Consider the following 15,922-nt stretch of genomic DNA (forward strand, 5'->3'; position numbering starts at 1 on the left):
CGAAGGCAGAATTGCTGACATTCCACCTCTATCAAACGTATGCTAACAGTACCAGAGGAAGGTTCACAAATTATTTTGTTTACATGAAAATTTTGTTAACCCTTTACTCATATGTTATAACCCAATTTTTTTTAACTGTATTACTCTGTAAAACTATATAGCATATAATTATTCTTAACTAGAAAAAGTGATTCACTTAAAACTCCCTCTTAAAATCATTTGTAAAGCTTCTATTTTCATGCCACAGTGTGAACCTTACTGTTTCTTTTCCAAATGATTACCTCTTCTCTAGCTTTCTCTCAGCAAGAGAAGTTTATTGCCGCCTCTTTATTTCTCTCAGTACTGTTTTCAGTGTACAGGTTTTATATTTTCTTAAATTTATTCCTATGAATTTGTTTTCTGGAATGCTATTTTAAGTGCAGTTGGTTTATAACTTTGATTTTCTCATTGTGGATTATATGTGTAGTTGAATTTTTTTTTTATTTTTTATTATTGTACACAAATGGGATACATGTTGTTTCTCTGTTTGTACGTGGCATAAAGGCATACATTTGTGTAATCATAAATTTACATAGGGTAATGTTTGATTCATTCTGTTATTTTTTCCCTTCCCCCCACCCCTCCCACCTCTGAATTTTTATCATAACAAAAAATTCAGTACTTTATTCCTTTTCATAGCCAAATAATATTTCATAATATGGATATATCATTTTTTTTTATCCATTCTTGTGTTGAGGTACATTTGAGTTGCTTCCACTTTTTGGTTATAGCAAATAGTGGTGCTGTGAACATTCATGTACATGTTTTTGTTTTAGCACCTATTTTCACTTTTAGTATATACCTAGAAATGGAACTGTAAGGTCATATGGTAATTTTATTTTTAACTTATTGAGGACTTGCCAGTTTTTCACAGCAGTTGTACCATTTTAAATTCTCATCAGTGTAAGAAGGTTCTAATTTTTCCATATCCTCATCAATACTTAATGTTATTTTTTGTTAGATAAAATTATAGTCACAATAGTGTGTGTGATTCGAGATAGCAGTTGTGGTTTTAAATTGAATTTTTTTATTAACTGAGAACATTGAGCATCTTTTCTTATGCTTGTTGGCCATTTGTATATCTTACTTAGAGAAATATCTATTTTTTAATTGAGTTTTCTTATTGGTGTTGAGTTGTAAGAATTTATGTACATTCTGTATACTAGACCCTTATCAGATATATTATTTGCAGAAATCGGCAAAAACTCATTGTGTATGTTTTCTTTTTCATTTTCTTGATGTTTTCTTGAAGTTTTAAACTTTGATGTCCAGTTTTATATAGCTGCTTATGCTTTTATTGTCACAACTAAGACAGTATTTTCAGCTGAGTGCTTTGGTGCATGCCTGCAGTCCCAGCATCTGGGGAGGCTGATGAGGTGAGGTAGGAGGATCATGAGTTCAAAGCCATCCTTACCAACAGTGGCAAAGTGCTGAGCAACTCAGTGAGACCCTGTCTTTAAATAAAATAGAAAATAGGGCTGGGGATGTGACTCGATGGTTGAATGACCCTGAGTTCAATCCCTGATACCAAAAAAAAAAAGGAAAAGAAAGTATTTTCAAACCCATGATCATGAAGATTTACTCCTTTTTTCATCTAAGAGTTTTATATTTAGTTGTTATATTTAATAGGTGTCTGATTAATTTTGAGTTAATTTTCACATATGATAAGTAAGGGTTTGACGTCCTTTTGTATATGGATATCTAGTTTTTTTTGGCACCATTTGTTGAGATTTTTTTCTCCTCATCGAATGAGGAAATGTTTGGAAAATTGTTTGAAAATCAGCTGACCACAGACGAATTTGAAAAAGATTGGAATTAAAAAGTGAATCCTTCAATTCTGTACCTCTTTTTAAAGATTGTTTTGGCTTCTCAGGGTCCTGTGTAATTCTATATAAATTTTAAGATCAAACTTTGCATTTTTGCAAAAAAAGACCATTGGAATTTTGGGGTAGGATTGTGCTGCTTTTTTAGATTGCTTTTTGGAGTATTGGAATCTTAATATTGGGTCTTTAATTCATGCTGTCTTACAAAAAGGGATGTCTTACCCTTTATTTAGACCTTTAAGATTTCAGTAATGTCTATAATTTTGAGTGTACATGTCTTATATTTCCTTGGTTGAATTTATTCCTGAGTGTTTTATCTTTTTTTCCCTGAAGAGACAGGCTGTCAGTATATTGAATAAGCAGGACTGGAACTCCTGGACTTCAAGTGATCATTCTCTCTGTTACCAGTACTCACTGTGGTGCCTGGCTGTGTAGTATTTTTTTCTTTTTGATGATCTTGTAAATTAATTGTTTTCTTATTTCTGTTTTTGGATTGATTATTGCTAGTATGTAGAAATAAAGCTGATTTTTGAGTGGTGTTCTTGTACCTGGCAACATTGCTGAATTCTTCCATTAGCTCTAATAGTTTCATGTATATGTGTGTATGTTTTAGGATTTTCTGTATGTAAGATTATATCACCTGCAGATAGAGGTAGTTTTCCTACTTTTCAATTTGTGTGCCTTTTAGATCTTTCTCCGTTGTTTTAGCTTTCCATTGCTGTGTCAAGTTACCTGAGAAAATCAGTGTAAAATCAAAGGTTTATTTGGCTTATGGTTTTAGAGGTTTCAGTCTATGATTGGTTGGCTTCATTGTTTGAGCCTGTGGTAAAACATAACATTATGGTAGGGAATGTATGGTACAGCAAAGCTGGTTACCTCATGGTAGTTAGGGAAGGGATTGTGGTCCAATTATTCCCTTCAAGGGCACAATCCCCAATGATTTTTTTTTTTTTCCTTTTGGCAATAGGGATTGAAACCAGGAGTGCTTTACCACTGAGTTACATCCTCAGCCCTTTTTTTAAATTGGGCTTTCTAAGTTTCTGAGGGTCTCACTAAATTGCTGAGGCTCACCTTGAACTTGCAACTCTCCTGTCTCAGCCTCCCAAGTTGCTGGGATTACAGGCATGTGCCCGGTAAACCACTGTGCCTGGCTACTTCTGGTGTCCTAATGGCTCTACTACCCTCAGTAGCACTGTGGCCTGGCAACCAAACCTTTAGTGCACGGGCCTTTAGGGAACATTTAATATTACAAACCATAACAACCATTGAGTATGATGTTAGTTGTCAGTTTTTCATAAAGGCCCTTTATCTTGTTGAGGAGGTTCTTTTATTTCTCATTTGTTGAGGGTTTTTTTTTTTTTTTAAATCATGAATAGGTGATGGGGTTTGTGTTTTGTCTGCTTCAAATGAGATGATCATGTGTTTTCCCCTTGAGTTCTTATTAGTGAGGTATTATTGATTGAATTTTGTTTTACAAATCACCTTTGCATTTCTATAAAAATTCCATGTAGTCATGGTAGATAATTCTTTTAATAGTTGCCTATTTCAATTTGGTAATATTTTGTTGAAGATTTTTGCATCTGAGGCATAAGGGATATTTGTCTGTAGTATTTCTCGGTGATGACCTTGTCTGACTTTGGTATCAGGAAATAGGTAACCTCCTAGATTGAGTTAGAAAGTATTCCTTCCTTTTCTTCCTGCTCCACCTCTGTCCTTTTCTTCCCCCTTTATCTCCCTTCTACCTTCCCTTCCTTAAGAAGGATTAGTATTGTCTTCAACTACTTGATAGAATTACTGAGAAAGCCATTTGGTCTTGGGCTTTTCTTTTTTGGAATTTAAAAAAATTGTTATTGACTCATCTGTTATGATTCATATTTCTGTTCCTTCTTGAGTCAGTTTTGATAGTTCATATGTTTTATAGGAACTTGCCCATTTCTTCTAGGTTATCTAATATGTTGATATAAAGTTCATAACTTTTGCTAGTATAAATGTGTAACAATGAATTCTCCATAGTATGTGTAATTATAATGCAACAATAAAGATCATAATTTTACCTTATTATTTTCATGTCTGTAGGATCTGAAGTGGTATTCTGTTTTATTGCTGACATTTTATTAAATTTATATCTTTTAAAATCTTGATCAGTCTAGCTTGAGATTTATCTATTTTATTGATATTTTCACAGAACCTGCTTTTGATTTATCAATTTTTGAATGAATTGAATCAATTTTCTATTTCCTTGATTTCTTCTATTTTCTTCCTATTTTGATTTTAATTAGTTCTTTGTTTTCCAGCCTCATAAGGAGAACACTTAGTGATTTTTTTTTTTTTTTTAGGCTTTACCCCTAATATGGCAGTTTAAGTTACATATTTCTCTCTAAACACTGCTAACTGCATCCCACAAATTTTGATGTTTTTTTTCCTCATAATTTAGTATATAATATCTTCTAATTGTCCTTTTTCTTCTTTTAGTGTATGGTTTATTTAAAAGAGTGTTACTTAATATCCAAATATTTGGGAGTTTTAGGATAATTCATTATTATTGATTTTCAGCTTAATTTTATTATGGTCAGAGAACATCTTTCCAACATTTCAGTCTTTTAAAATCAGTTAAGACCTGGCTTTTTATATGATCTATCTTGGTCATGTTCCTTCTGTTCTTTTTTTTTTTTTTTCCCCCTTCTGTTCTTGAATGTATCATTCTCTGTTGGGTGTAGTGTTTGTATGAGTATTCATAGATTATGATGGTTGATATTATCATTCAGCTATCTGGTTCTATAAAGAGTTATGTTGAAAATATCTAGCTATGACTGGATTTAACTATTCCTTTAGCTTTCGCATTGTTTCATGTTTTAAAGTTCTGCCATTAGTCACATATACATTTAGATTGTTTCTTTTTGATCTATTAACCCTTCTGTTATTAAGTAACTCTCCTTGTCTTCACGAAATATTGCTTGTGTTGAAATTTGTTTTGTTTGATTTTATTATGACCAATCTAACTTTCTTTTCCTCCTTTTTTTTTTTTTCTTCCCTCTTTTTTGCCTGTACTAGCAGCATTCTACCACTGAGGTGTATTCCAAGCCCTAGCTCTCTTATATACTATTTGCTCGTATTATTTTTTCTTACTTTTGCTTTCAATCTGTTAATGTCTTTGTATTTAAAGTGTTTCTTGGGCTGGGGTTGTGGCTCAGTGGTAGAGTGCTCGCCTAGCATATGTGAGGCACTGGTTTCGATTCTCAGCCCCACATAAAAATAAATAAATAAAGGTTAATCAACAGCTAATAAAAATATTTTTAAAAAAGTATTTCTTATTAAAAAAACTTAGTTTTGCTTATCGTTACCCCCCACCCCGTTCTGACAATATCTCTCTTCTTAACTAGAGAATATCTATTTATAATTAATAAAATTATACATACGTTTGGATTTGGTTGTCATGTTGCCATTTTTTTTTTTTTTTTTTTTTGGGTGGGGAGTGTTACTGGGGATTGAATTTAGGGGCACTCTACCACTGAGCCACATCCCCAGCCCTATTTTGTATTTTATTTAGAGACAGTTTCTCACTGAGTTGCTTAGTGCCTTGCTGTTGCTGAGGTTGGCTTTGAACTCTTGATCCTCCTGTCTTAGCCTCCCCAGCTTCTGGGATTATAGGCATTCACCACTGTGCCCAGCTGCTATTTGGTTTGTAACTCATCACTGTTTTGTATTTCATTTCTTCTTTTGTCTTAATCAAACACTTTTTGGTTTTATGTTTTAATTTCTCTACTGGCTTTTAACTTTTATCTCTTGTGTTATTTTAAAGTGACTTTTTTAGGAATTACATTTATGTATCTAACTTATTACAGTCTATAATAGAGACAGTACTGGGTTATTTCAGGAAAAATATAGGAACCTCACAGTCATCTGGTTTCTTTTAGCTTTCTTAGCCTTTGCACTATTATTACTAGAGTGACCACTGTGTCCTCTCTTTATCTTAGAGTTTCATGGTTTTAACAGTCCTCTGTCTGGGGAACCCATCTACTCTTGGGCATGTGCCAAAGATGGGTCACACAAACTATTATCTTTTTATACGTGTGTGTGTGTGTGTGTGTGTGTGTATAAATAATTATTATTGTGTGTATATATATAAATAATTATTAAATATTCATATATATAAATAATTTTTAAAATTTTTTGGTTGTAGGTGGACACAGTACCTTTTTATTTTTATGTGGTGCTGAGGATTGAACCCAGGGCCTCACACATGCTAGGTGAGCACTCTACCACTGAGTCACAACCCCAGCCCCAACTATTGTTATCTTTAATGATCCTATAAATATTGTAAACACAGTAATACTACATTATAATTTTTGTTTTAAATAAGTGGTGGGCAAAATGTGACTCTCATTACCAAATACAGTTCCTTGCTTATTTTTTTTTTAGGAACTTCAAACTAAGAACGGATTTTACATTTTAAAGAGTTGTTTAAAAAAAAAAAAAAACAACAGAAAAATATGTAACACAAACTGTGTGGGGCCTATCAGGTTAAACTATTTACTGTGGCTTGCCTAGTATGTGTGCAGACCTCTGGGTTTGATATACACCGCACCCCCCCTTGTGTGTATGTATATATAGGTGTATATACTCACATATATATGAATGTATATGTATTTACACTTACATTTACTACTTAACATTTACCATTTTAAATTTGAGTGACAAAACTGGAACAACTTACTTTTTTTTTTTTTTCTTGGACATTGAACCTAGGGTCTTGTGCATGCTAGACAAATAATCTACAACTGGGCTACATAATCCAACCCTTTATACTTTTTATTTATTTTGAGACAGGGTCTCACACTAAGTTCCCAGGCTGGCAGCATTTTTTGGGAAGTCATCTTGTTGACCTTGTAAATCTATATTTTTATACAAATATGTTTTATGGGTAGTGGTGGGATGTGATCAAAGAAAGACTAAACAAGAGAAAAAAGTTTTAGGTAGTCAGTGCCACCAAGTACCAATCTGTATGGAATAAAAAAGAATTTAGTGAGGTTTTGTTATTTCTATTCTTTAAATTTATTATGTCTTTTTTTTTTTTTTTTTGATAGTACTCATCATTGAGTCCAGCAATGCTCTTCTGCTGAGCTACATCCCCCAAGCCATTTTATTTTCATTTTTTAGATGATCTTGCCAAGTTGCCAAGGTTGGTCTCAAATTTTTGATCCTCCTGCCTCAGCCTTATGAGTTACAGGATGTGCACCACATCCTGCTTTTTCTAGCAAAATTCGACTTGAGTACTTATAAATCTCTTTGTAAGAAATAATTCTAATATTTCAAATATTTTCATTTGTTTTGGTTAGTTGGATAAAAGCTTAGGTATCTTTGTGTTAGATAATGCCTTTCAGTTTCTTTACATAACAAACATAAAGAAATCATTATTCAACAGATTATGAAATTGTGAAAAGACATGAATGTGTCTAGTCTATCTTAATGTTATAACTTGCACACAACAGACCATATTAGCATAAAGTCAGTGCTTCATTATATCACTGCAAATACTAACATGTTTTACTTGGCATAAAATACTCTATCATGAAAAGGAAACTATTTTTAATGTGCTGGTTTATAGGCAATTCACGGACAACTAGAACTGCTCCTTATAATCAGAGCAGTTTTTCATCTGGATGCTGTGGTACATACCCGTAGTCCCAGCTACTCATGAGACTGAGGCAAGAGGATCATAATTTTCAAGGCCATCCCTGTGTCATAATAAAAAAAATTTTAAAAGGGCTTGGGATATAGATCACTGGTAAGCACTTGCCTAGCATGTGCTAGGCTCTGGATTAAATCTTCAGTACCATAAAAAAAGTCTCAGTTTCATTTGGAAGGAGTTCATTGCATATTGTTAGTTAAATTTGGCCTAAAACTACCTCCTACCTAGCTAACCTTGTCTTTAGTTTGTAAACAAGCTGCAACCAACTTAAGTGTATAGTCTTGTGACAAATTGCTGAGTCTCAACCAGTCATAGGCTGCCAATTGATTAGACGACACGGAGGGCAAGCTGTGTCCTGCTGTGAATTACTCTATATTGTATAGAACAGTAGTGCCTAGCCCTGAGTTACTCCATTTTGTAAGACATTAGTTTGCCTTTAGCTTTCCATTTTGGTGCAAGTGCTAAGGCACAATGACTTGGTAACCTGTCGGGGCAAATAGGTAACCACCAGACATTGGACTTAGAAAACTTGTCAGAAAGAATAACATCCAACTGCATAGCAAGATCCTAATGCACAAACTGATAATAAATTAGTTGTGCTAAACAAAACAAAACAAAACAAAAAAATCCTGCAGAGTATCTGAATTAAATCAGAAGCACATGGATGCAGGGGCGTATCAAACTCATATCAAAGAAACCAGGCCTAGAATTTTTCAGATATACCAGACCACTGAATGGTGCAGTTCCCTTACCTGAAACACATAAAAGGACAGACACCTCCTTACCTAGTGGTGTGGGATGGACAGGCCACAAACTCTTGACTCTGTCCCTGGGTCTTCAGATCTACTCAGTCTCCCTGTTTGACATGGCCCACTTCAAAACTGCCTGCTGTCCAGACCATTTTTTAGGAACCTTGCCTCCAACAATTTTGTACCCTGAAAGGCCCTGTGCCTTAAACAAGTTCTTTGGTTCTTAATCTTATTTGACCCACCTGCATTGACTGTTTCGCATATGTATTCCGCTCTTTCCCTTTGCTCTCAGTTCTGCCTCTTGAAACCCTGTGACTACTATTAACTTAGAAGTTTTCTAACTTCTAAATCATTGTGTAAAATGTGATGTGTGACTTCAGTGTTGGGGATAATAGTAGTTAAGATTGGAATGGAGGGACTGTGAATGTGGCTCAGTGGTAGAGTACTTGCCTAGCTGTGTGAGGCACTGAGTTCAATCCTCAGTATCACATAAAAAAAAAAAAAAAAAAGAATTAACTAACGTTAAAAAATATTTAAAAAACGATTGGAATGGAATAAAACGATTGTAATTGCTTTGGTCATGACACCAACTGGATCTGTAGTTTGGTGAGTTGAAATGGATGAAGGTGATTGTGATTTTATTGTTATTTAGTAAATTTTGACATTGTGGAAAGACATTATAAATGTGTCTGGTATATATTAATGACATAACTCACACAGGACTTATCATGTCCATATTTGGGCCTTGTAGCCAAAGTAGGCCAATCAAGAACTGTAACTATTCAAGATATTTCTGTATGTTGCTTTATTTTTTGTCTGTAAATATTGCCTGCTTACATTGATAGGTAGAGCCTCTCTCTCTTTTTTTTTTTTTTCCCTGGTATTGGGGATTGAAACCAGAAGTACTTTACCACTGAGCCATATCCCCAGCCCTATTTAAAAACTCTTTTTTTTTTTTTTTTTTTTTTTTTTTAAACAGGGTCTTGCTAAATTGCCTAGGCTGGCCTGGAACTTTTCAGTCCTCCTTCTTCAGCCTCCCAGATTACTGGGATTACAGATGTGTACCACTATACTGTATGAGCTCAGGTGGAGCTCTCTGAACCTCTATTGGCTTGGGTTGATGCCCAGTTCCTTGATTGTTTTTTTGTGTAAGTAAACATTTATAATTTGCCTAGAGTTTTTAACAGTATGTTACATATAATTCTTTTGAGTATACCAAATATTACATAAATTGGAACACATTGTATTCTTTAAATAGTTAAAGGAACATAGTATTCATTTTAGTAAAAATAACTGAAGAAAGTAAAATTGCTTTTTGATTATGATCGATACTTTCTGATTTTTGGTGGGAAGGTTTACTGGAGATTGAACCCAGGGGTACTTATAACCACTGAGCCACAACCCCAACCCTTGTGATTTTTTATTTTGAGACAGGGTCTCACTAAGTTACTTAGGATCTTGCTAAGTTGCTGAGGCTGGCCTTGAACTTGTAATTCTCCTGCCTCAGCCTCCAAAGTTGCTAGGATCACAGGCGTGTGCCACTGCTTGACTCTAATTTTTTTAAAGGTGAGGGGTCAAATTTTTTTTATTAATACTTAAGTCTGGTTATGAAACTGCTTAAAGATATTAAATAGAGGACTGGGTTGTATCTTAGTGGTCAAGTGCTTGCCCAGTGTGTGCAAGGCCCTTAATTCAATTTCTAGCCCTGCCAAAAACAAAACAAAGCAAAGCAAAACAAAAAAACAAAACCACAAAAACAAAAAAAATCCAAAGCCCCCAAATAAAAATAAAACCCTTAAATCCCCTAAAACAAAAATACCAGTAGTGCCAAAATTGAGACCCTGATGAATATTGTAATACTTTTCATTTTCAAGGAGTTTCATATCTGTTTTTCTTACCACTCAGTTTACCAAGTTTTTGTGATATGTTTATTTTACTCAAGATTATTACTAGTCTTTTAATATTTTTTAGAATTGTGGTAAAATATACATACCATAAAATTTATCATTTTAGCTGTTTTTCAGCATAAATTCAGTAGTGTTATGTACATTCATAGTATTGTGCAGCCATCATAACTGTGGATTTCCAGAACTTTTTCATCATCCCAAAGAGAAATTGTATCCATTAAATAATGACTCCTCATATTTTTCTACACCCTAATCCCATGGTGACCTGTCTTTTGCTTTTTGTCTCTGTGAATTTTCTTACAGAAGTAGAATCGCATGATATTTGTCTTATCTAGTAATTTTTGTTTGAAAGTTTTAATTTTTACCATAAGGTTTCTCCTGATTGTTTTTTGTTTAGAGCAGATTTTTAAAATTTTTATTTCAGAGAATGTTCATAGAATATTTTATAAGTTTTATGTCTACTGACAATGATTTTTGGTTCTCCCAATAAAAGATTTAGAAGAATTATAGTTATTTTAAAGCCATTTTAAATATAGGAAACAATAAGACAAGGACTTTTTTTTTAAGGTGGATAAGATGTTAATTTTTTTCTCCTTATTTTATTTATTTTTATGTGGTGCTGAGGATTGAACCTAGTGCCTCATGCTTGCTAGGCAAGCGCTCTACCACTGAGCCACCACCCCAACCCAAGGACTTTTTTCTTAGTTTGCTTACAGTTTTACCTGAAAATATAAAAATAAACTGTTCAAGGAATCAGTAGTGCCCCACAAAATTTTGTGGTTGTATAATTTTTATGCTTAATTGAACAAGTACAACAAATGAGATAGTAGTACCTTTCTGTCATAAATAAATTTACAAATATGCATTGCATGTGCCCTGTATTAGTAAGCATGCCAACAGCAAAGAGTCAGGTGAAGAAACTTTTATACAAGCCACTTGAGGAACTGCAGGCAGGGTTAAGAGAATTAATGGAATGCTGGGACTAGGTAAATCTATGTCTAATTAGAAGAAAGGAAAGCACAAATACCCAAAGAGTAAAGAGTGTCATAGTCATTAAGACCAACACTCAAATGTTGCCTTGATATTTTTGACAGTTAAGGTTCAAGGAAGATATGGTCCTCAATATCATCTTCTTCCTAAAAATGTTCGCCATTCATTGAGTGCAAATATTCTGGCACAGTGTTGAGTAATTTGTTAGAAAAATCAACTGGGGTTAGTGAGAGGACAGTGAATGTTCCCGAATGCCCCTTTTTTGTTCCCCCCAAAACCTAGCCAGTTTAGGGAACAATGGGAGCAAGTCTGGGCCAGATAAACATGCTGGCTGGTTTCTTTTTTTCTTCTTCCTAAGTACACATGACAGTAGAGTGTATTTTTGTTTTTTTAAGAGTTTAACTTTATTTTTTATTTGTTTTTTATGTGGTGCTGAGGATTGAACCCACTGCCTCACTTGTGCTAGGCAAGTCCTCAACCCCTGAGCTACAGCCCCAGCCCAGTAGAGTATATTTTGACATATTATGCATACATAGAATAAATATAACTTGTTCCAGTTAGGATTGCATAATTGTGGTTGTATATGATGTAGTTACATTGGTTGTGTATTCATAAATAAGGATAGAAAAATATGTCTGATTCATTCTGTCTTTTCTATTCCTATCTCTCCTCCCTTCCCTTTATTCTCCTTTGTCTAGTTCAGTAAAATTCTAATCTTCCCCTCTCTTGTGGGTTAGCATCCACATATCAAAGAGAACATTCTTATCTTTGGTTTTTTTGGGACTGACTTATTTTACTTATTATGATATTCTCCAGTTCCATCCATTTACTGGCAAATGCCATAATTTCATTCCCCTATGAATACCCCAAAATTTTATCAATAAATATTTTAATTTTTTTCTTCTCAAGTTCCTGGAAATATAGCATTAGAATAATTCATTAATAATTATCTTCAACACAAAATACAAATTATATTGTAATTAACTCTTGGATTAATGCTATCCAGCTTGTTCAACCTATTTTATAAGTGTTTTTACATGAAACTTTCTTTTCATCAATGAATTTTGTGGAAGTAGTGATTGTTTTTGTTTTGTTGTGGGAGGTGATAATTCAGTAGATGGGATGTTTATGTTAAATACTTTAACTAATGGAAATCAACCTTTTGTTGAATGTCAGCATTTGTACATTATTTCTCTAATTAGAAAAGTCTCTGCTGGTTTTGAATAGGGCATATGATTTTCTTGATATGTTGAATTTTAAGCACTGAGTTAATTGTCTTTGAGTTTGATTTGAACAAAGGCGTAAAATGTGGGACTGGGGTTGTAGCTCAGTGGTAGAGCGCTTGCCTAACATGCGTGACGCACTGGGTTTGATTTTTAGCACTGCATATTAAAAAAAAAAAAAAGTCCAAAGGTGTAAATGAAAAACCAAGCAAACATGCCATACCTATCTATGGCATATTTTATTTTAAAAAATTACATTTTTTTGTTGTAGTTTGAAAGAGCTACATGTTATACTTAGTAAAATATGGAAAGCATACCTGGACTCTTGCTGTGTTTTATAAATTAGTTATTAAGGAATTTATTCTCTCTGAAATACAGGCTCTTGCAGTATTTTTTTTTTTTAAACTATTATTGTTTATTACTGTTTTGGCTACATTCTCTACAATTTCAACTGCATCTTAATTTTTAAATTTTTAAAAAAATTTTTATTTCTAATTTATTGTACATGATAGTAGAATGCATTTATACATTTCGATAGATCATACATAAATGGAGTGTAATCTCTCATTTTTTCTGACTATACATATTGTAGGATCACATTGGTCATGCAGTCATATATGTACATGAGTTAATAATGTCTATTTCACTCTACTATCATTGGTACCCCCATACTCCTTCCCTTCCCTTCATTCCCCTCTGCCTAATATAGTGTAACTCTATTCTTCCCTATCCCCCCCTTATTGTGAATTAGCTTTCAGATATCAGAGAAAACATAGGTCAACTGCATCTTAAAGAGACAATGTGTCTATGTACAATGAAATACTCTTGGAGTATTTTTATTGAAAAAGAGATACCAGAATTTGTTAGCCTAATTAGACAACATGTTTATATACTAGAGTAGTAGGCATTTTATAAATACATGAATATAAAGTATGATAGTTAAGCTTTATTAAATAAAAACAGAGAATTGACATTTTTACAATTTTCTGTCTGTATAGCAGTTCCTCTTATCTTCCTGGGTTACTTCAAAGGTCCTATATATTTACTATTTTTTCCCTATATATGAATACCTATGATAAGGTTTAATTTATAAATCAGACATATTAAGATATTAAAACAATTAATAAAATAGAACAGATAAAGCAATAAACTGAAGTAAAACTGCCAACATCACTATTCTTGTTCTTTGGTGTCATTATTAAGTAAAATAAGAGTTACTTGAACACGTGTATTGCTGTACCAAGACAGTTGGTCTGCTAACCTGGCCAGCTACTGAGTGATAGGTAGGTAGTGTATACAAAGTAGAAACAGTGAACAAAGGGATGATTCTCTCCCACCTGGGACAAAACATGTTGGCATGAGATTTCATGCTACTCAGGCATGTAGTTTTAATTTTATAAATTATTTCTGGATTTTTTTTTGTGTGTACTTTGAGACCTAAAATGGGAGAAAGTACCATTACAAATAAGAAGGGAAAACTGTACTTATTCTTGTAGATACTGTTTTGTTGAAATTCATTTTTGGTTTTTGATCTGGATTCAAGGATATTCATTATTTGGGGGCAGTATCTCTTCAAAAGGTTTTCTTGTGGGGAATTTAAATATTAGAATATGAAATATCTGAAGGAAATCAGTGTGAATTGTATCAGTATCAATATACTGGTTGTAGGCATTCACAAGGCCCTAGGTTCAATCCCCTACAACCCATCCCCTCCCCCGGAATTCTGGTTGTGATATTTATTACACTATCTTTTTGCAAGGTGTTACTATTGGTGGAAACTAGACATAGTATATAAGGAGTCTCTGTAGTGTTTCTCATAGTGATGTGAATCAAAATTTTCTTAAAGAGAAAAAAATGAGAAACACTTTCATTTTTGGTAGAGTCAGAATAACAGGGACCAGATTTTTTTCCCCCACTTGAAATAATCACAAAAAAAAATAGATAAAATATTTGAAATGATGATAGTCACTGGACATCATGCAGTAAAAGAATATTGACCCTGAAAATTGGAAAATAGAGTTCTGTGATTGCCTTGCGTATGTCCTTGAGACAATTTCTGGTTGTGGCACAGGGAAAGGAAACACCAGTAACATACACACAACAGACTTTGAGTTGAGGAGATGGAGCTAAACTTTCAGAGAGACTAATGAAACAAAAAACTGGAAAAGGTCCATGATTTTATCCAATTACAATTCCAAAATTTGTGGGCTTTTTTTTTTTTGATGCATTATGGGGGATGAATCCAGGGGCATTTCAGTATATGGCACTCAACACCAACTTGAGCAAATGAGACCCTAAAGGTCTTCCCTGCTTATATGGCCCAATATAAATTTAAAAAGGGCCTTGATGAATTGAAACTTGGTATATAAGACCCATTTAGAGAAGGATTGTTATCTTCATGGCTTTTCCACCTAATGATTCAATTTTACTTTCTTTTTAAACTTGGAAAGAGTAAATAGTGCCTCCCAATTACTATACCTTAATGCTGTAGTTCTATTTGTTGAGGCCTCCATATCCAATGTTATTGAAATTATTGACTCATTCTACTGTATAACTCATAAATACTCTGCATAGGTTTGGCTAACATATTTGGATAGTCCCTTTTCAAGAGTCTGTGAGCCGCAATTACTTTCATCTTTAGGACCTTCCCAGACACCTGAAAGGTCCTTACTCCTCTAGCCCTGCCATCACATCCATCTTTATAGCAAGATCTTAAAAGTATCCAGCTTTTCCCAAAAGCTCAGGTAAGACATCACAGTGATGTTTTCTGCCTTGGAAGAGATTGATTTGTGTCTTTTTTGTGTGTGTTTTTTTTGTGTGTGGTACTGGGGCTTGAACCCAGGGTCTTGTGCATGCCAGGCAAGAGGCCTATTGATAAGCTACATCTCTAACCCCAAAGAGATTGATTTGACACACTTAATCAAGATATACAAATACTTAAAGGATTTCACAAAAAGGGTGTGGGTTGTTGCCCTACATATAGTATAAGGTCTTGCCATCTTGGTTAAATTCTTGAAAAATTATTTGTTAGCTGAAGCCAACTCTATCCCTGACTGTTTAGAAACAGGTATTAACTCCTCTGCAGGTCTCATATAGTACTATAATGACTTGTTAGAACAAATTCACATTCAGGTAAACATTAGGGAGTGAATTGTAATAAATTACCTGACACTCTGTTATTGTGGTACTGGGAATTGAACCCAGGGTTTCACAAACATGCTAGGCAAGCACTGTGCTACATCTGCATCTCCAGACTTTTATTTCCCCCATTTTATTTTGAGATAGGGCCTCACTCTGTTGCTTGGACTGGCCTCTTAACTTGAACTCCTCCTGCTTTGGCCTCCCAAATAAACATATATTACATTAGTGTGTGGCCACAACATGTCTATTTTTGATGCTTGATTGCTGACAGCCTTGAAACTTCACTTATTTTCCCTTCTGTCCCTCATCTGATGAAGTTGATAAGAAAGCCCAGGTGCTATTTCCTTTAGAACTTATTCAA

Source organism: Sciurus carolinensis, chromosome 16 (assembly GCF_902686445.1).
Source record: "Sciurus carolinensis chromosome 16, mSciCar1.2, whole genome shotgun sequence".
Lineage (NCBI taxonomy): Eukaryota > Metazoa > Chordata > Mammalia > Rodentia > Sciuridae > Sciurus > Sciurus carolinensis.